Genomic DNA, 21,942 nt, shown 5'->3' on the forward strand with positions numbered 1-21,942 from the left:
TGTGATGAATAAGCACTCCCTTTTCTATTCACAGTCCTCAGAGTAACCAATTTTGCAAGTTATGATGACTTTTTTTTCCTTTTCTTACTGAATTATTATTGTCCCCTCTTAGCAAAGCTTCTTGCACTCTTTGCCACCTGATATTAATCCATATGCAGAAAAGCCGGCTTGGCCAGGAAGGTGGCCTGAACTTCGAGTTAGTTCAGAGGAAAGACCAACAGTCAGGCTTCTGTTTTTAACCCAGCCAGATACCTCAGCTGGCAAGCAGCTCAGTTTCCTCACCATAAAATGGGTATAATAATAGCTTTCCCTTACCGCTGTGAAATATTTAGAATGCAAATCAAGCCAAACCTATCTCCTTCCAAAGTAAAGCCTAACCCAGCCTGCATAATCCTGAATGAGCCCAGATTTCAAGGGGAAACATCAAGTGGGAAACACCTAAAGGTAGTATAATTTAGTGGTTAAAGTATGTGGACTTTGGAATGGTACAGACTCACTCAGAGGCTAGTGGCTGTGTGATTTGGGGTAAGTTTCCTAATTCCTGAAATCTCCTCTTTCTTCTAATAAGTGAAGGGTAACAGTATTTTTCCCCTGTAGTGTGGGTTCAGGGATTCACTCTGACAGTGCCTCTCACACTTGGCCTCAGGCAGTCGTCAAGTTGGAATGATCCAACATTCCTCCTGAGACACTGCCCAGTGCGACAGACAGGACCTTTCAGGGAGGTCTCAGGTATTACCCCTGAAAATACACACGGGTTCTTTTTTTCTTTTCACCTCTCAGTATATTTTTGTTTTACTGAACTAGAAGAAATGCAAGGCCAAGAAGAGAATCTGTTTTGTTTCTTTTAAAACATCCAAGAAAAAGTTGATAGGGAAATGGATACATGTACAAGGAACAGTTTAAGTTATTTACACACAAAGAAAAACAGCCCTTCTTGAAAACGGCCATGTCTTAGTATCGGTGCCTCTGTGTACCCCATGTAGCTTCTTACACATCCCTGGGTTGACACATATGCAAACTAGACACACCTTTCCTTACCAGATGCCTGAAACCACAATGGGTACTCAGAGCTAGCAGCTCTTTCCCTTGCTAGCATTTCTCCACTCCATACCCCTCTACCCATTGTGATAACTTCTCTATGGACATTTTTAAAAGGAATTATAATGGGTGGATAATGATCTAAGTACATTATATATACATACACAAAGTATAACAGAGCATTATTTTGTATTATTAATATATGCTAATAAGAATGAATGAAGAAATATTATAAAGGTCCAGGCAGATAGACGTCTCGGGACTTTAAAAGAGCCTGCATCTCTAGGCATGCATCTTTACCAACTTAGAAATTCTTTACATTTTACATTTTTAACATTTTCTTTTCTCCTGGCTTCAGCTTATGTTTGTCTTAAACTTTCTGAAGACAATTTGAAGAGAATCTTCTTTATTCATCCTCCCCCAAGCCCCAAGCCTTGGGTAATAAGCCCAGAGGAGTCATACATGTAGGCTTCTTTGGAACTAGACACTTCTTGAAACTTGTTTTGAGCTTTCTGGGGAAAAGGATTCTCCTAGGGACGTGTGTCTTCTCTAACTGTTGAAAACCACTGCCCCAGAACAATATGTAAATTTAAATTAGGTGAACTAGCCTTTTCAGTTACAATTAAATTACAATTAGGTCCTTGGAGATTGACACTTTTGCTATCACAAAACTAAGATTAGGCATGGCTACACATTATCCCTCCCACCCCTCACTTGATGTGAGTGCCCACTGCTGGGTTTTAATGTCCTGAATTATTTGGCCTTTACAGTTTTATATCCTTTGCTACATATTTGTGTGTTGAACCTAGAATATTCAATGCAAATGTTTTAAATCCTGTGCAAAACTATTCTACTTAATTCTTTGCATTTAATATAAAAAACAACTTACAGACATATAAGGTGACTATTACTTGGATGGAAAGGACACATATCATTACATAATATTTTCAACTGAGCAAAAGTAAATCTATGTAGGTTAATACATCTTGTAAAATCACATAGTAGACTGCAATTCAATCAAGAAGGAGGGAACCTTTTGACAGTTACGGACATTTATGAATTTTACAAGAAGTATGAAATTAAATTTTTAACATTAGTATTAAATTTGGGATTTTTTGTTTTGCATTAATATATTAGGAAAACTTATATCCCGCAAAATTTCCAATTCAACTTCATTTTGTCTTAAAGTATAACATACACTGAAGTTTTTTTATCTTAGATTCTTATCATTGTAGCCTGTATATCATTTTACATCAGGGAAGATAGTTTATTAGTCTTCACGTGTGCTGGTCAATCTGATAACTTTCTAATTTTGTGACTAAGTGCTCCTTGGAGTTTAAATAGAAAAGTTACCTGCTCAGATATAATAACATAAAGACCTGATATACTTTTCAAAGGTCATAATCTACTTTTGAGTCTTATTTGGTTTATAACATGCAATAGATAAGTGGTAATTGAGCATATTTTATAGAAAAGTCACTAGTCATGTTTCCCCTTTTCCTTTCTTAAGAGATAAATCATGCTTTAAAATGGGAGAGGAACAAACAGGGGAAGGGTAGAATATTGAAAGGAGAGGAGGGAGAGGGGAGGAGATAAAATGGCAAAACTATGCAGTGTGGTGACTGAGTATCTTGACTCGTGGAGAAGACATGAGTATATAAAACTACGGTCTTCGAAGACTAGACCCTTTTTATTTGTATTTCCAGTTTATAAATACTTTCAATAATTCATATACAATCTAAGTATCTTTGCTCCAAATTTCATTAGCCTATTTAATTTTGTGAAAGAAAGTAAGGTAAAGCACAAGAGACCCCATGTGTCTCTTACACTGGTGTGTACTTGGGTCCAGGCTGCAGGGTTTCTTTTGAACTCTTCCTGTCCCATGGGGACCATCACCATTCACAGCTGCATGTACCCAGACAGGTTTCACACTGACACACAGGGGGAAACATTTCTTCAGAGCAGCCTCTACCATGGCTCACTTGTCCAGAAAACCTTCTAGATTGTGAGGCCTCCTGAATTTAGTTCTCTGCTTTGGCCTTTTTCAGTGTGATCTGGTCCTTCAAGGTAATATCCTTTGATAAACTCATGCTGTTACTTTTGGAGGCTTTATGTGAAGTGGTTAAGATCACCTTGTCAGGGGCCACAGTTTGGCATTGTATATCTGATGCAATCTGGGGGCCTGTTGGCAGGAATTATGTTATCTTAATTTCTTCTTCTAAAAAAGTTATCTATCAAATCTATGGTGGCATTCTAGTAGTAACTGATTATTTGGTTTTTGTTTGTTTGTTTGAGCATTGTAAGAGATAATTATTAGGCTTTTAGGTAGAATATGAAGCTATCATGGTGAACTTCCCTAAACCTGAAAGTGTCATTATTAGGGCCATGTTTGGGTGCAGAAGTTTTCGTTCCAATCACCCTGTCACAATATCGCCATCAAAAATAGAGCTCTCTGCAATACAGAAATGTTCTGTGTGCTATTCATTAAGGTCATCACAAGCTACGCACGGCCATTGCACACATGGAATGTAGCTAGTGTAACTGAAGATCTGAATACATAGCTTTTTATTAAAGTTAAGGAATGTAAGGAGACAAGTATAGCTAGTAACTACTTTAGTGCACAGGACCGCCCCTTTAGAGAAGCTGTCTAATAGAGGTCAGGTGACATCAAGAAAGGTCTTGGTCCTTTTTGTACAGGGATACACTAGCCTCAGTCAAAGCAAGGCTACAGCTCTTGAAGCTTGCTGAAGTTGGACATTAAGGATTTTGTGGCTACAGGTGACAAAATGTGGGAGCAATGAGTCCCATCAGTATCTTAAGGTTTTGTGTTCCACCCTGCATTAGATTTTATGTTTAATTCTTTGTCTTTTCTTTCATTTTCAGTCCCTTGACCACCAATCTGTTGCCTGTTCCTGCTCTTCATGTGAGTAAAAGTGGCTTCTTTACCTTAAAAAAAAAAATGTTAGGCTTGTGAAAACTCTGGGTTTTGGTGTCGTATTTCCTAGTTGACTTCATTGTGGTGTCTAGCATCCATGTTTAGTGCTTTTTCTCCTTGGAGCCAAGTTGGGTAGGATACTGGTGAGCTGCCCTCTGTGAGGGAGCTGGCAGCCCAGCCATTGTCCTCTGAAAAGACTGCCCTTTCCTTTGCTGCAGCTGCTATTTGCAAAAGTCGCTGCTCTTCTGAACTGAAGCTTACAGTCCACAGCCAGATCTCAGCAACAGTTGGGCTCTGCTCCTCTGTCAATCAATAGGCAATTATTTATTCTTCAGTTATTCACTCGTCCCTAGGTCCAACCATTTTTAATTTTAACTCCTAGATCAGAGCTTTCATTTATTGACAAAATTTATAATATCCTTTTACCAAGAAGTACAAGCCTGAAAAGTAAATAGGCTAAAAATTTGTGCAAAATTATAAAGTCTAGGAAGAAAAATAAAAGAAATCCAGGATTCACATGTACCTGCAAGTTTATAGAATGTGCCATTTCTTTTCAGAAAAGACAGGAAATTTTTTAAGGGAATAAAAAAGAAGAAATGGGAAAACAAAACTTGATTTAAAATAAAAAAGAGAACATTTATTATTTAAAGATCAAACCAGGCTGCACTGGATGAATATTACTTTGGACTGCTTATAAGTGATTCTGGGGCAATGAAATCAAATAATCAAGCCACTACCAGAAGGCACCACCTAAGAAATCCTACAAAGACAGGCAGTCAGTTCATATCCTGAGTGACCATGGGTGTCCTGATAGTTGCATCTCCCTTTGTCCCTAATTCACATTGCCACCAACCAACCTCCCCAAGTCTTTGCTCTGTGGTAGTTCCTGTGTTGCATCGGTCTGCACAAAAAGGGGAGGTCTCTGATTCCATATGTGTGTGGCTTTCACTGTCATTCCTAGAAGCCTGTGGCAAACATATTTAAGAAAGCAAAATGCACAGAAAGATGCTAAGGCTAGAGTTGAATGTGACATTTTATCTGACATAGAAAGGAGATTGGTTAGATTCCTCAAGGACTGGTACTGTGTTATACAACAGAACTGGGTCCTACCTGGTCCTAAGCTCCTCATTCCCTGGTCATTCTCAGTGTTTGATATAGTGGGTCGGCTAATGCTTTGGACTATGTCAGTGTGCATGCTCATGGTTATCACTGTGTCTTCCTCTTTCCCCTTCATTACCTAGCACTGCATATTTCTAGTCCTCTGACTGGCAAATCATTTGTAACAGCTCTTTTGTGTAAAAACAGTTCGCATAATAGCTCAGTGTTAGACAAGGCATTAATCCTCACATCACCAAGATGAGTCAGCACGATGTACTCCTGCCCCCCTAGCTCAGCTCTTATGACGTCAGTGCTTTAGGGCAAGCATCAGACACAAACCGTATAGGAGACCTATGTCGCCCAGTAGAAATCAAACGGGGAGACCTCTAATTGAAAGGCCGTGTCAGCCTCATAGGAAAATGTGAAGCTAATTCTGTGCTACATCAGCAGAGCAGCTTCTGGAGAATTTTTTTTTTTTTTAAGCAGAGTAAGGCTGGGAAAAGAAAAACATATAACAAACTAATAGTTCATTCATGTACTTATGACCTTGTCCCACCCCCAGCCAGGCTTCCTGCTTGCTTACTTGACTTGTTAGAAATCCTCAAATTGCCTTTCTGCCAGTAGGATGACGGGGCCAGTAACAGTCCCGTGTCCTCAAGTGCCCCCATGGACGCAGCTGATGGCTCCAGGGGTGGTGCTCTAGAGGCCCATCAGAAGCAAAGGAAAAGTTCCTTGGGAACAAACCAGAGCATTATCCCCTCGGTGCCGCTCATTCCCAAGTGCCTTCTCAATGACCTCCTCTGGACAGGTGCAAAACTCAGCCTGTTTGACCTTCTGTCCTTGGCACTGCATCCAATGTCTGCATCTGGAATTGACCCAGATTTAAATAGGAGTTGAATAGCTGCCACAATTTCCTGCAAGAGTTTTCTGTCCCATTATTCTTCAGCAGAAACAGAAAGGAAAACTCCACAACCCACCCTGCTGCCTCAAAGCAGATGACACAGACTAGCCCTGTTTGGGAAGCCCAGTTCTTGTCAGCGAGTCTTCTCTGAAATTCAGACCCAGATATGTTCTCTTGACAGTTCTTTACAATATTAAAAGTTAATCATCAGAAGGGTGATAATGTATTCCCTTACTGACATTCTCTGTTAAAAAGATGCTACATCACAGCCTCCATCCCGCCCCGCCCTATCTAACTCTCACTCAAGCCGGTCCCCAGCCCCTGTGATAACCACCAGAAAATGCCTTAGTGCAGGATTTTCTACCTTCATTAGATTTCTAATATTCTCCTTCCATGCTTCTAAGAGCTACTGCTACTACTTGGCTTGGTTTTGATTAATTATGCAGAGTTCTTTATTTAGTTTTCAGTCAACAAACGTTTATAGAAAGCCTGTAACAGTGCTTGGTTCTGGGAACTCCAAGATAAATGAGAAATGCCACCTTTCATTAAGAATGGTACAGTCTGGGGTTCAGAGGACAGCTCATGCCAGATCACTTGTAGTAGAGCTCAGTGAAGTGGAGCAGGAGTGAAGGCCTGGGCTGCCCCACAGCAATGCAAAAAGAGAAAGCAAAAGCCCTAACAGTGGTCTAGGGAAGATGACGATGTGGGTGAAGGCTGTTTTGTGACCGGCACTGGAATGCATGTATCTCCAAGTGCCTACCCATATAGAAGGTTCAAGCTAACTCATGAGGTAAAGTAGTAACAAGGGGTTTATCAAGTGCACGCAAAAGGAGAGAAAGAAAGGGGTTCATTGTCAGAGAAAACAAGAGCATTTAAAAATCAGGAGGCACCAAGTAACAACCAGATCTAGCTACCGAGTTCTATGGTCTGTTAAGTGTGTGATAACCAGGAGTCAAGTCAAAGGGGCTTCTGATGCCAAACAAAGGAGTTTAGACTTGATCTTATACCCCTAAAGATATTTTTAAGAAACTGCATAAGACCTGAATTGTACAGTGGATGGAGATGAGAGGTCATTTCAGAGTGCTGACCCAGGCATTAATATTTGTGTAACTCAGGCATATCATTGCCCACTGCACAATCCTTACCTTGCCCTCTAAAAGAAAGGCTGATGTGATTGTGGTGCCAAACTTAAAGCCAAACCCATCCTTATGGGAGTTCCTCTGAAGGCCTCAGTCTAGTCTAGCATCGCACTGAGCTGCTGCCTGCTAGTCTTGAGATGTACAGGGTTCTTCTGCCCACAGAGAGCAAGGGATAGGAGGAAAGAGAATGTAAGAGACAAAAGCATTTTTAAATAATGGCTCTCTAAAGTCAATCAATCCCCGATTTCCTGTCATTTTTTCATTGCTGCCTTTTTCTAAGCAAAATTTCCAAGCCATTGAACTGAATTGCAACTTATGCACAGCCGGGTGTTGAAACAATTCAGTATATTCATTCCTTCTCTCTGAATTAGAGTTCACCATAAGTGTGCTTTTCTCTCGCTCACTTTGGGCTGCCAGGACAATTTAAAGGAGAATTTCAGCAGCTTGTGTCTCACGTACCATGTTCTCTTTGCAAACTGGAGTATATGCGTGGGCGTGTTTAAGTTGTCTTTATATTGCTTTCTAGAAAGGTTTGAGAAGATGCACAAGATGAAGAGTAGGGACCTATTAAAAACCCAGATCCCCCAGTGACCTGAGTGCAGAACGTAGGCTGGTGATCAGATGGTCAATTATGTGTTTGTCAAAACACAGTGGGCTGCATTCCAGACTGCCAGCTTTGGAGGCCCAGCTTCTGCCAACCAAATGTCATCTGGGAACATGCAACACTGGGCACTGTGAAGGAGTTTGAAATAGACCATGCCACAGCCAACCTACTGCCAGTCTTATAGCACCAATATGGCATGCACAGCCGGGCCCCATGTTTCAGAGCTCAGGAATTCACTGTACTCCATTCAAGGGGTCAGATTGGTTCATGTTTTCAAAGCCTATGTTCTCTGGTTTGAACACTGTGACTTGTTTCTCAGCAATTTCCAAGGGATTTTTCCAGTCACATCTCTGTGGAAACCTCTCTTTCTGTGATGCTTATGAGAGCCTTGTAAAATGTCCCAGAGGAGAGAGGGTAAAAACAAACCTGCTCTCACAATGACTGGGACTCTTATAAGGGATTCCAACTCTAAGGAAATTACATTAAAGGTGCATAGCTTTTAAAATATCAGGAACCACCTTGGCAACTTATAAAAAGCAGAAGGGCTTTGCCTATTTTATAAAGTGATTTGCATATACCTGCATAAATAATGTCCCCACCTGTACTTTTATGCATTTAGGTTGAATAAATTAAATTCAGTGATCTTTAAAATATTCTGTGTCTTTCATAGCTCAGATACCATTTTCAAGACCCTTCCTCCTCACCCCACCCCCACACTGAGATTGTAGTGGCTATTTGTTTTTTAATCTTTTGGCTAATTCTGAGAACTAAAGTACACTGCACACCAGTCTACAACATCCAGAAACATTATCTTCCTCTGCTTGAATTTCTCTTTTCCTTTCTATCATCGGGCCAAGTATTACTTTTTCTTCACAAGAGTAAATGGAAGAGTAGATTATTAATGTGAAAGCGTAGCTCAGGAAAGGACTAATGCACAGTTCTGAGGTAGTAGCCTTACAGTATTTTTATATTAGCCTTTTGTTTCCTTTCCTTCCTTCATCCTTCTTTAGCTCCCATGCTGTTTTTCAGTCTCAGAACAAGGGCTTATTATGTAGTACTGGGCTGCCATAATTGCATTCATCTTTGCTTTCCTTGACCATTGACATATTCTTTCAGAAACTTCCTGTCTACCGACTCCTATCAGTTATAACTTGGGCCTTTACACCAAAACCTGGTCAGTAGGCCAGCCATAAACACATTCATCCTACAATATATTAAGCATGTATCGTTGTTTGAAACTAATGATGTTTAGTGGAGTTAAAATACATAGTTGTCATGCTTGCTTGTAATAAGTGAACTTGAAGTTGAGTTGAGAAAAGAAGTTAAACTGTTGAGTGATTTTTAGATGTTCATGAGACAATAAATGAGTAAATTCCAAATGGAATGATATAAATCCAGAAAGTACTATAGGTTTTATTCTCAAAATTGAGCCTTATCAGCTGAAATTCTTCATGTAAAATACAATTAGGCTGGATCTTGAAAAAAGAATAAAATGTAAAAAAGAAAAAAAGTAAGATAATGGTATTTGAAGCAAAAACATAACCTGATTGTTGGGAGCTTGAAGTGGTCCTTAAGTAACACTGACCTTCCTCAGCCAAGATGTAAGACTTGATCTTAGAAGAAGAAGAAGATAAAAGGCCTGAGAGAGAACCCTCTAGCTAAAAGCATCAGTAGAGCAAGCGTGGCTGCCTACATTCAATACCCATACAAGTGCAAGAACTGAACCTCCTCCACACAGCTGTCCTCTGACCTAGACATATATATATATATATATATATATATATATATATATATATATATATATATGTGCGTGTGTGTGTGTGTGTGTGTGTGTACAATAGAAATTCATTAATACACAGATACAATTTCAAACAATAAAAATGATAACTGAGAAAATAATTTTATAACTGTTGATTGTAAGGTGTAACATAGTGGTGAAGGCAGAATGAGCTCTGTGACTCTCATGCCTTCATTTAAACTTTTAAAAACATGAGAAGATGTATGAAGATAAGAGCAGCACCTTGCCATGTCACTAATTTCACTAACCTGAGTAGGTAAGAAAGAAGAAAGATATTAAAATCCTGCCCATACACAGTTTGATAGTCCCATTGAACGCAAACCAAGGACTATCTTACCAACAGGATGACTCATCTCTATGGGGCAAAATAAGAAATAAGGTAAGAAAGAAGCAAGACAGGATTAGAAAACTGATTTGAAAACTGGGTATAAAGAAGGTAGATTCTTACTAACCCCAAGATCCACAACCTGGAAAGCAAGAGGGTGAAAAAGTAAGTAAGATAAAAACCTAAAACTGGAGCCGGTAGGACAAGTCCTACTTGTCTAAGGGGACACCCCTGAGGTCATGATTGGGAGCTCTATTGTTTGTCCAAGATCTATTTTTTAGGGCTTTTCAGAGTCTCCAAAATGCTTTAGTTAGAAATTGAAGGAAGCAAGCAAAAATGAAGTTGATTAACTAAGTAAAACCTATTGGAAAAAGAATATGATGGTTGTATCTCTGTTTAAGCTAATAATAGAAATATTTACTGAATGGCTGCCTTGCTTTAGATAGTATGCTGTTTAAATCAGTTATCTGATTTAAGTTTGTAAAGTACATTATTAAGATATGCTCTTACTATAATTGTACAAATGAGTAAACTGAGATTTACCAAGTTTGATTAATTTTTCCACAAATACTTAATAAGTGTTAGAGATAGAACTTGAATTGGGACCATCTGTTCTTAAAATCCAAGGCCAAATTTTATTCAGCACAGGCAAGTGTCTTCTAACATTACAGAGATAATGGTGAAGAAAACATTGTCACTCTTGGACCTTTTCATCTGAGGGATATAGGGCGGGTAGTAATTAAATGGTCAGACAAAGAACATACACTTTCAACCTGTGCTTACTACCGTGAGAGAGAAGTACTGGATGCTCTAAGAGAAGCATCTAAGAGAGTATGGAAATTTCCAGAATCCTTACTGAGGAAGTGACATTTGATCTAGTATCTGGAGATATAAAGCAAGAAGTGAGGTTGGGTAATAGGAAAGGAGTCCAGGCAGGAGGAGAAACATATTTAAAGGCCCTAAATAGAGTTGGAAGAAGAGAGTGAAGAGAACAACCCAATCTACAAATGAAAATATACCCAGGGCCTGATGATTCTAGGTCCTTTGTAGCCATGTTAAAGATTTGATTTTTTTTTTTTTTTTTTTAAGGATAGTTTGAGAACAAACTAAAGAAAGAGCATGTTATCATTTTTTTTTTTATTTTAGAAAGATTTGGGACTTTTATCATAAGAACTGGAAATGCAGTCATGTAAAAATCAGTGTGTATTAGCTATTTTATTGGTAATTCTCCCAAACAGGAAACAGTCCAATTACCTTCAGTGGATGAGTTCTTAAACTGTTGCACAAACATACATTCATCACTAAAAAGGAATGAGCAACTTGAATAGATTTCAAGGCTATTTCACTGAATAAAAATTAAAATGGCCAATGTGAAGATAGCAAACTATTATCTATATGCAGCACTCTTGTACTGACAACATTATGATGCTAGAGAACAAAGTTGTGGTTCATAGAGTCAGAAAAGGGAACAGAGGCGAATGCAGTCATGGCTATAAAAGAACTATGAAGACATTTGCAGTAGACAAGAGGCACCAGCTCAAGGTCATCAGGACATCGTGGTAAAAGATGCTGTTGGGATGAATAAAAATTGCCCAAATGCAGGTCTTGATTGAGAAGCCCAAAGCTTAAGCAACTTTTACTGTTAGCCGGGGGAGAGACTAAAATCAGTAAAGTACACGTGGGGTAGGGAAGAGCTGAAAGAGTTGTAGGAAATTAGGAAACATGAAAACTGAAGGCAAGGGAAGAGTGTTTCCTGGGAGAACAGAGAAGGGCAAGGTTGAAACCTGTGCATTCAGTGAATCTGTGTGTAGATTACTGTTGACCTTAGCAAAACCCGCTTGGCTGGAGTGGTGGAAAGATAACTTGTTTATGTTTAAGTGAGAAGAATGAAAGGTGAAGAAACACAGACTGCAAGTGTGGGTAACTGTAAGGTACCGTACTGTGACAGCAAGGAAAATGAACTACGTGATGGCTGGAGGGCAGACACAGGTCAAAAGGAGTTTTTGAGAATGAAAGCATTGATGGTTCCCATACATGTGGGAAGCCTACAGATGAGAGGAGAGATTCAGTACACAGGAGAGAGAGGAAGACACCATATTTAGTACTAGATGGTCCTTTATGAGACTAGAATGTGAACGTAAGAGGAAGGGCACCTCTTATTTGAAGGAAGAAGCAAGAGCAGATGCCAGCCCTTGTACAGATTTGATGCTGACAGATGATGAGGGTTCCCATGTAATGGCTCCTAAGGGGTGAGAACCTGCCGAGAGAAAGTGGTGAGCAGAGCTGATGAACGTTGAGGTTTGAAATAGTTCTGGGCACAAGGGGGTGTGCAAGTTGACCAAAGCAGCACTGTCCATGACACATAGAAGACACAGCTACTCCTCTTCTCCCCAGCCCTCCCTCCATAGCCAGTCATGATGAGTGCCCATGTTTTATCGTTTCCCCACAGCTGGTTTAGCTGCTCAGGAGGTGCCTTACAGATTTCATTCTGCCATCTGATTAAACATGAAGGGCTTCTGCCACTTGCCACACTTCTAATGTGCATCACACATGCATATATTTGCATGACAATTCTGATTTCTCCCATCATTTTACTAATAAATGATCAATTATGAATAAGTAGATAAACTACTTGAAGTGTGGTAAAACATGAATTTTCTCTTAAGTTTTAAAAAATTGACATCTAATAACACAAAACTTATTTAATTTGAGAGAAAGACTAGAGTGAGGGAAGAGAAAAAAGGAAGGAAAATAGAGAAGGAAAGAAGAGAAAGAAAACTAGTGAACTATAGAAGACCTAATACAAACCTCATCTTTCTTGATCAAGGGACACCCCCCCCCCCCAATTTGAGAGACATAAACAAGGCTCCATCGATTTTTGGTGATCTACACTGGGGGCTTGAATGAGATGTCACCCATAAGGTCATATAGAAGAATGTTTAGTCATCAGGGAGTGGCACTGTTTGAGATGAATATACAAGGATTAGGAGCTGTGGCCTAGTTGGGAGAGGTGTGGTCTTGGAAGAGGTGTGTCACCACAGTCAGGGAGGGGGTGGGGGGGACATTGAGGTTTCAAAAGCCCACAACAGACCCAGTGTTTTTCCCTGTCTGCCTGTGGATCAGGATGTAAATTCTCAGCTACTGCTCCAGCACCTGTCTGTGTGCCACCACACTCCCCCACCATGACAATAATGGACTAAGCCTCTGAAACTGTAAGCAAGCACCCATTCAAGTCTTTCTTTTATAAGAGTTGCCTTGATCAAGATGTCTCCTCACAGTAATAGAGCAGTGACTAAACACCTTCTACCTCCACAAATGGCATCCAGACCTGGAGACATACCAAGTACTGTAGGTCCCTTGAGCTCCTGCTAGAAGTGTGAGAAGATGTGATATGCAGAGCCTCAGAGGGAAGGAGGCTCCTCTACTCCTAGATGCCCAGCACTGTCTAACCCTTCTGCAGAAGAAGGGTGACAACAGTGGCCTTTCATGTCTGAGCTCCTGCCACTCTGCTGGATCCCTTTAGAAAGTGACATTAGGACCATTTGACTCGAAACTGAATTGCAGATACATCTGGGGTAGAATATGGCAGCTGTCGAGTGATGCAGCTGTATTTTTTTTTTAATTTACTTCTTTCATGATTCTATAATTCACATTTATCATAAAATATCAAGAAAGTATAATGTAAACAGAAAGCATCCATAACCCCACTCACTATGTAGAAAAAAACTGTTATTAACATATTTTGGTTACCTTGTCTCTGCTCTAAATTTTAAGATAATAAAGCATATAGAATGTATAAAATTCCATAATATTTTAGCTTGATAGTATATAATAAATACTCCCTTGTGTAATTACAGGCTCTTTGTAATATCACCATAATACCTGAATAAACTCCTACGTTATAAAACACCCAGAATTTAACCTAATAGGGACCTGCAAGTATTTATGTTATTTGTTTTATTTAGACTTCTATACTTTAAAGTAAAAACTATACTATATCTTATCAAGCTGTGGAAATGGAAAGTGGAAACTTGAAGCAAGGGGTCATGTTGCAAACCTAGGAGAGAGTCAGGCAGTGTCACTTATTAAGAAAGCAGTTGTGCAGTCTGGAGAGATGGCTCAGGGGTTAAGAACACTGACTGCTCTTCCAGAGTGCCTAAGTTCAATTTCCAGCAACTACATGGTGGCTCACAACCATCTGTAATGGGATCTGATGCCCTCTTCTGATGTGTCTGAAGACAGCAACAGTGTACTCATATACACAAAATAAATAAATAAATCTTTAAGAAAAGAAAAGCAAGCAGCTCTGAAGTAGGAATGACTGCGAAAATCAAATTGGATTTGAGAGTAGTTGTAGGATTTAGCTGAACTTTTTTCCCCCCAAAATTAGATGCTTTAAAATTTCATTCTAAAAATTATGCACATTTCAGTGTTTTTATACACTTAATCTTAGCTCAAAGGCTAAGAAGACATAGGTGTTTTTACTAATTTGTATAGTAAAACTCTCCAAAATCTCACACCCCAGAGACAATCTCTATAAATACATGGGAAATAAACTTTCATGCATATCTATTTGTCTGTTTCTTCTTTTTTTTTATTTCTTTTTTGTCTCTTTTCAAAATGAAAGTAAAAAGAACTATTTTGTAGTCTGCTTTTCTACTCAGCATTGTAGTTGTTTGCCACGTTAATAAATACAGATCTGCATGATCTTGACAGCAATATTGTACTCCAGTGTATGGAAAATATACTGACTGAGTCACTCATTGATGGACACTTGTGATAATTAGAGCTGTTTCCTTACTTTAAAATACTGCCACAATAGCTGTTTTTATATGCACACTTGCACACATATTCTTTAACACAGTTTATAGGTAATTTTCTTAGGATAAATTTAAAGTCTAGGAATTATTAAAATAAAATGTGTAGGTTGTTACACTGTTCTGCAGTAAGGTTCCATCAATTTATACTTCAATCAACAAAGAAAGATACTACCCCTTTTGCTATGTCTTCATTAATTCTGTGCTCGCAATTGGATAAGTAAAGCACTTTTTTACTAGGGATATGTAATATATTTTCCAAGCATAAAACCTAAACCTGGATACGTTAAACTGCATTAAATTTCATTACATGGAAGTAAAAATTGCCATAGAAAAAATTTTTTAACCTGGAAAATTATTTCAGAGAATTTTCTAGTACCTTAAGAGTACCTATAAGCCAGGCAGTGGTGGTACACACCTTTAATCACAGCACTTGGGAGGCAGAGGCAGGCAGAGTTCAAGGCCAGTCTGGTCTACAGAGTGAGTTCCAGGACAGCCAGGACTATACAGGGAAACCCTGTCTTGGAAAGAAAAAAAAAAAAAAAAAGAAGAAGAGTACCTATAAATCAACAAGAAAAATATAAATGTTTTAATTATTTTATTAAGAGAATATATACTTTTAGATTTTAATGATTAACTTTTGCTATTTTAAATAATTTGTATATTAATCATTATTTTTAATCTTTTATATTTTAAATCATATTATTTAAAATTATGTTTTTAATTTAAATTTTTAGCCTCTAAAGTAAAATTTGGAAAGGGCAGTTGATCAACCAGCCTGTGGGAGCTGATCCTCATCCTTTTTTTATGCTTGTTCCCTTTAGATCCCACCCACTGCCCCCTCCTCAATTTTTAATCACAAAAACAGTGCTCACTAAAATCTTTTAAGGTCAGTTACCTCAGGTTCTATTCCCCCAACTCTGACAGCCACACCCAACCTCACTACTCTCCCTGGGGTGCTCTGAGGAACAAAGCAACAATCAGAAAACTTGTATTTCAGCAGGGTGTTAGCACTTCCTAGCTGAGTATATTCCTGTGTTTCTCTGGCATCCCCATTCTCCAAATTGCTCACTCGCGCTATAAAATGTTCATCTGCGTTCTCCTGTCAGACTTTAGAATCAAAAAATTATTGAGAAGGGAAAAATACACACTGGTGACATTGCCTGATCCATGTCTCCAAGGCAGGATTGACACTGTTCTTCCACCAGATGTAGACAGAGATTTCAGGATGTTTGCTAGAGGCCGTATCACTGGTGTCCTTCATCTTTCCCCTCTCCCTCTGACTCCCATGTGTATTACTACATACTTAATGAAATAGAGTATGTTTTCCAGCAACTGGGGGGGTGGGCAGTGAAAGACACTAGGAAAGCAGAAACGCCACCCTAACAGTGTCACCACAGCATCCACAGCGCACACTGTGACAGGTTGTCTTCCGTGTTTCAGGATAGAGAGCATCTGGGCTCTCGGGGCACAGTCTCTGGGCTTTTCAAAGGAGCAGGAGTTGTACAAAGCTGTTTGAGTGATAATTGGAACATTCCTTCAGCACAAGAAGTGCAGTTGCAGATGATAGATGGGCGGGTTGTTCCAGGGTACTTTTTCTTCCCTTTCCAGACTATGTCCAAGTGTCGTGTCTTGGATTCTTAGTCATCATTTCTTCTGGTATGAAGTGTTGAAAACAAATGAAGTATCCTTTCCTGACTGTTATTTGGACATTAATTCCAAAATATTTGTTTAGACCTAGCATCTTTGCCTATTTACATGATGAAAAACTAAAACAGGTTCTCCTTTGGTCCCTCCTCATAAATCTCTGGTCTTTTTTGGTACATGGAACACAATTATCACCTCTAATTTAAAACTCATTCTTTATATGAAGTGATAGAATCAGGTGTCCTATAAGAGAACATGAATTAAAGGTGTGCTGAAGTCCTTTGATAGTATCCATCAAAGTGGTCCTCACATACTGATCAAGGACACAGAAAAAGGACTAATGTAAGGCCTCCTATCAAGATATTTGGGGAGGGAGACCCTGTTTCCATCTATGGCCACCATACTTGAATCATATCCATCCATAGCTGTCCACAGCCATCCATGCACTGCACTTTCAGGTAAAGAATAATACAAGGAATTTAAATACCACATAGCTTACCTAGGTGGGTAAAGTACCTCTGGATAGTGTGTTTCTCTCTCTCTCTCTCTCTCTCTCTCTCTCTCTCTCTCTCTCTCTCTCTCTCTCTCTCTGTGTGTGTGTGTGTGTGTGTGTGTGTGTGTGTCCCCCTCCACTTTCTTCAATACTCAGTAGACTATACAGGGAGGCCAAGTCACTTGTCCCCAATCTTTTATCTACATAGAGAAAGGGGGTAGGGGCAGTTCAATCATATAGATTCTTATCTGGAAAACTGCTTTAGATATCTGAATCTGAAGGAAACTGAGAGAAATCTTATTGACCGATATTATTTGGAGTGGCTCCTTTTATCTAATCCACTAAAGCAAACACTTAGAAGACATCCTTTTGAGCTATGGGTCACGGTTTACTTCTTCCTAGAGAACAGTGTTGTAGTGACTTGTTCACTTATATTCAAGATAAATCCTTTTTCCTTCTTATTCACTATACTAAAATGTCCAAGACTGGCCAATCTAAAATTGTATGTTTGTTTGTGTGGTTATAGAAATTAAGATCTCCAAGATCAAGGTTCTGGCAGACTCACTTTCCGATGTGGGATTCTGTATTTCAGAGATGGTACTTTTTGTTGTGTTGGATCTTTATGTGGCCAAAGAGAGGGAAGCAGCTCCCTCCTACTGCTACATTAAGGATGTTGTCAGTTCATAAAGGCTCTGCTCCCCAAGCTCCTCTCTACGCCTCTAGGCCTCATCTCCAAGTACATTGGCTGTTTCACTTCAATATATGAGTTTAGGAGGATGCTCTCTACCACCAGCCAAGAAATGAAAGCCAGCATAGTCATTTTGGTGAATTTCAGCTTTTCTCAATAAAAGGTATGTTCTTTAGCATCAAGACAGAAGCTCTATATGGGGAAGCTCCCCGAAGTGTTCATGGGCTTTGAAACAGGAAAAGATGCAAATAGAAGTCAGAATAATCTTCACTGCACCAGCCACCAAGAAAGGAATTAGACATTAATCAAGATGGAATTAAAAGCATGTGCTCTAGCCACACCTGTAATCCCAGCAGTGAAGAGTAGAAGCACAAGGTTCCAGAGTTCAAGGCCACCTTCAGTCCTGACTACCTGAGAGCCTAGAGAAAGAAGGTTATAGAGTTCAAGGCTAGCTTCAGCCTGAGCTAACTGGGAGCTGTGTCAGAAATCAAAAACATTGTTACGTTGCTATTATTCTTTGGTCATTTATCATCTGCATACCTTCATCTGTGTGCTAGGGCCTCAAGGGACTACCACAATTGAACACACATGCAGGCACATACAAACACAGGCATACCTTCTCTATTGATCTGGGCTTTTCTTCTGCCCATTAGATGCATTACAAATCTGCTTTTAATGGGCCTCTCTGTATCCCCACAGAAATATTTCTGGTGTTCTCCTGGTCCCAACATTTGCTGGGTGCACATTTAATATGTGTTAGCTTACTGCCTGAAGATGGAATCAGGGACATCTACCTGCACATGACAGTGCTTTGGCTCTTGCAGTTGCAGAACTTAATGTATGTATCAGTAATGAAAATCTTAATTAAGAAAGCTGCATCATTGTCCACGAACACTCATTTTTCTCCCCCTGCAAAGCCCTTTGTGTATTGCAGTATATACCTGGTCCAGACAGACAGAGCCCTCGAAGAACTTGTCTGGCAGATCTTCTTTTGATTATTAACAGCTAGCAAATGACAGAGTCTCACTTCCTTTTGTCTTGAAGCCGAGGCTTGAAACAGCAAAGGACACAATGTACTGTAGAGTTTGTTTGTGTTTTTTGAAACTTGCCTTTATTACGCTGATTTAAAAATCCGACAGTGTTGATCAAAACTAATTTAGGTAACTTAGTGTTACCAAAACACTAGCAGATGCATATTTACACACATACTCTCAGAGAACTGAAATGTTCCATATAGAAATGATACAAAGCATGAGAAGGGACAGTTCATGCTGTCTGCTCAGGTTTCTGGGACCTTTGGTCTCAGGAGCCAGAAAGCTGCAGTATCCCCATTTGTGTGACCTTAGCAGTTACTCCTCTGCCTGTGCCAGTATGTGTCGGTCAGTTTACCATGTCATTGTGTAGGAAATAGGAACTTTAAAAGATAAAGTAACTATGTACAGACAATAATAACTATATCCATAAAAACAGAAAGACTTCAAGAAAGCCCTTTGAAAAGGTGGCCTATGATTTAATTATCTTTATGAAACAGTACTCAATTGTATTTTAATAATGCCCAAATCATAAACTCCAAAATAAAAATTAGCTTATGTTAAAGTGATTTAAAAGCTTCAAAGCATTTCATTTTCTTCCTGTTAATTCTATGACCTTAACCAATAACCTGCATGTTAAGAGAGAGTCTCGTGTTCCTGCCCAGTTATGTATTCTTCAGCCTTCTACATTCCTTAGGCTTCTAGGCTGTACAGTTAACCCGTTTCTGGGAGATTAATGTAAGTGACTGGGTTGAGCTCAAGCCATGGAGTTTTTTAACACTTCCTACTGGACTAGGGCACTCCTACCTAAGATGGTCAGCAATGAATATTTAGGACCTGCTGTCTGCACGATACACATGAATGGCTTCCAGTCTGGCCATGGTGGGAAATCATGCTGCCTTGGGTGGTGCTCGTGTGCTCTTTATTTAATCTGGTTCTTGGAATTTCTCGTGTTTTATCTCATTTATTTTCAAAACCACTGTAAAGTAGATAATGGTCGGTTTTTCAGGTTTCTAAATCAAAAAAAAAAAAAAAACTTGTACAAATTTTCTCTCTGTGCATCATGAAAAATGTAAAGAAGGCTTCATTGTGGGGAAGTTACTTTCAAGGAGTATGATTTATTAATGTCCCAGAGTTACAGTCGTAACATGTTTAATTAAGGTTAAATATAAAAAGTAAATAAGAATGAAATTACAGTTTTTGTAGTTGGACCACACCCCAATAAGAGATAGAAAAGAAGCCATCAGGACACTTGCATGCCAGACAGGAAAACGGTAGACAGGTTGCATTAGTCTGAATGATTTCTATTTTCATGAACTATCAACCAGCACCACCATAAGTCCTAAAGCAACTGGCAAGTACTTGACACAGGAGTATAATATAGGTTCATGGTGTAAGGTATAGAAGAAGCTTAAGAAATGTGTAAGAAAGAAAGTGATGAGCAAACCAGTGGTGGCACAGCGTATAAGGCGCCGGCCTGCAGAGGGCATGGGGCCCTCTGCTCGCTCTCTCTCTCTCTCTCGCTCTCTCTCTCTCTCTCTCTCTCTCTCTCTCTCTCTCTCTCTCTCTCCTCGAGCATTTGAATCCCGCCGAGCCCCCGTGTCTCATGGGGGAAAAAAAAAGAGAAAATGATGAGTAAGATCACAATGTCTTTTTAATTTCTAAATTTGTCAATTATTTTTACGGTGGGACGTGGGTGAACCAAACACATATATCAAGGTCAGAGGATGATTTATAGAATATGGGAATTGGTTTTCTCCTTCCACTGTGGGGTCCAGAAGAATCAAACTGAAGTTATCAAGCTTAACAACAAATGTTTTTAGCCTACTGAGGGAGTAATTTTTTTTAATTTTAGAAAGTCCTTGATTAGAAGTTAGAAATTCAATATAGTACTAGGTATTGGTCTTCAGTTTTCCAAAATGTAAGTTTTTGTGGAATTTCAAAAATTCTAAATATCTGAAATTTGGGTAGATTGGTTACTACCATTTATGAAGCACATAATCACACATTCATACACATAAACAATCATACACATGCACACATAAAATCATGACTTCTATGAATTGTCAATAAAATGGCTTGAGAATCATAAAGATCTGTAGGTCAAGGTAAGATCTGATCCCACCAGCATGTATCTGTGGGGCTGTAGCTCATGTGTGGGTGTGGGTCCTGTTGGGCTGAGTTGTGGATCCTACATGTCCGCCGCCCCAGGTGGCTAGGGCCATGGTTCAAGGGGGCAGAATTACGGGAATTTGACTGAGTTCACTCCACGCAGCGAGGCCGGCATCTAGCTATGGAAGCCACAGAGCTCCACTCCAGGTGTGGGGAGATCCCAGTCTGAGGTCCCTCGTGGGCCGGAACTCTTGGGTTGGGAGTCCCCGGGTAGAGGTAGCTGGCCAGAGACCGGCTGGTCTCAGCCCTTGGGCTCCCAGGCACAGTTGAGAGGCCACAGAAGATCTGAGATTGGGGGGGGGGGTTGCATGTGGGCGGTAACGGGGGAGGGGAGAAGCTCCAGAGGTGGCCCACCGGGTAGTGAGACTCTTGGTCAGTGCAACTTGCTTGGCTGGGTCATTGCTGTTTCGGCTGGCTTGTTTGAGTTGGAGTGCCTCCATGGCTGTAACATAGAGAAGTCCTCCAGTGGGAGATTAGGTGGCAGGTCATTGGTTTAAGGCCCCCTCTATGATTCTCCACAGTGGGCCCCAAAGACAAAAGGAAGTCCATGGTTTTAAAAGGTTTATTGTCATGGCAGAAAGTGGATGAAGCTGTACCCCATGTTCTCAGGGCGGGCCTGAGGTTAAATACCTTTTGCAAGTAGGAGGAGGGTCTGGGAAGGAATGCTTAATTAGCTACGCCCTCTGGCCTTTAGGTATCTCATTAATATAGAGATCTCTTGAGGTGCTGCGATCACGCCCTCTACCTATGCTACATCACTGAAGGCCACAACCTTTCTCTGGGAGGAGCTATGGATGGCTGTCCTAAGTGAAAGGAACCAGGGCCCAGGAGCAAGGCCAAACACCTATCATCTCTTTAAGGTCTCCAGGGTTCGAGTCCTGTGCTCGACTCGACCAGGTATCCAGCTACCTCTCACAGCCCACCACCCAACATGTATCTACCGTTTACTCAAAATTTAAGAGTGACTAGACTAGACTCCCTGAAAGTGACACCCTTCTTTTAACTGACATCTCCACTAACACCTCATTGTGTTTCCTCAGTTTTTAAATATTACACACACACACACACACACACCACAGTGTACATGTAAAAGTGAGAGAACTTTCAAAGTCAGTTTTTGCTTGGCAGTAAGCACTTTTGCCCACTGAGCCATCTCACCAGCCTGGCCTCCTCACCATTGCAGTGCCCGAAGTATTTTATATGTTGTATTATCTGTGGTCCAGTCTACAAGCTAAGGGATCAAACTGGCCTACGGC

The 21,942-nt window shown here is 40.0% G+C and overlaps 1 protein-coding gene across 36 annotated transcripts in view; it reads left to right on the forward strand.

Annotated features, from left to right (window-relative positions):
- The window catches only part of Zbtb20 (zinc finger and BTB domain containing 20), a 716,739-nt gene that overhangs the window by 554,924 nt on the left and 139,873 nt on the right, over positions 1-21,942 (forward strand). For all 36 annotated transcript variants that reach the window (XM_076942937.1, XM_076942948.1, XM_076942927.1 and 33 more), the window contains one exon: positions 3,922-3,961. The gene's annotated coding sequence lies outside the window, so the exon portion shown is untranslated. The remainder of the gene's footprint in view (positions 1-3,921; positions 3,962-21,942) is intronic.

The sequence above is a fragment of the Arvicanthis niloticus genome, chromosome 12, assembly GCF_011762505.2.
Source record: "Arvicanthis niloticus isolate mArvNil1 chromosome 12, mArvNil1.pat.X, whole genome shotgun sequence".
In the NCBI taxonomy this organism is placed as follows: Eukaryota; Metazoa; Chordata; class Mammalia; order Rodentia; family Muridae; genus Arvicanthis; species Arvicanthis niloticus.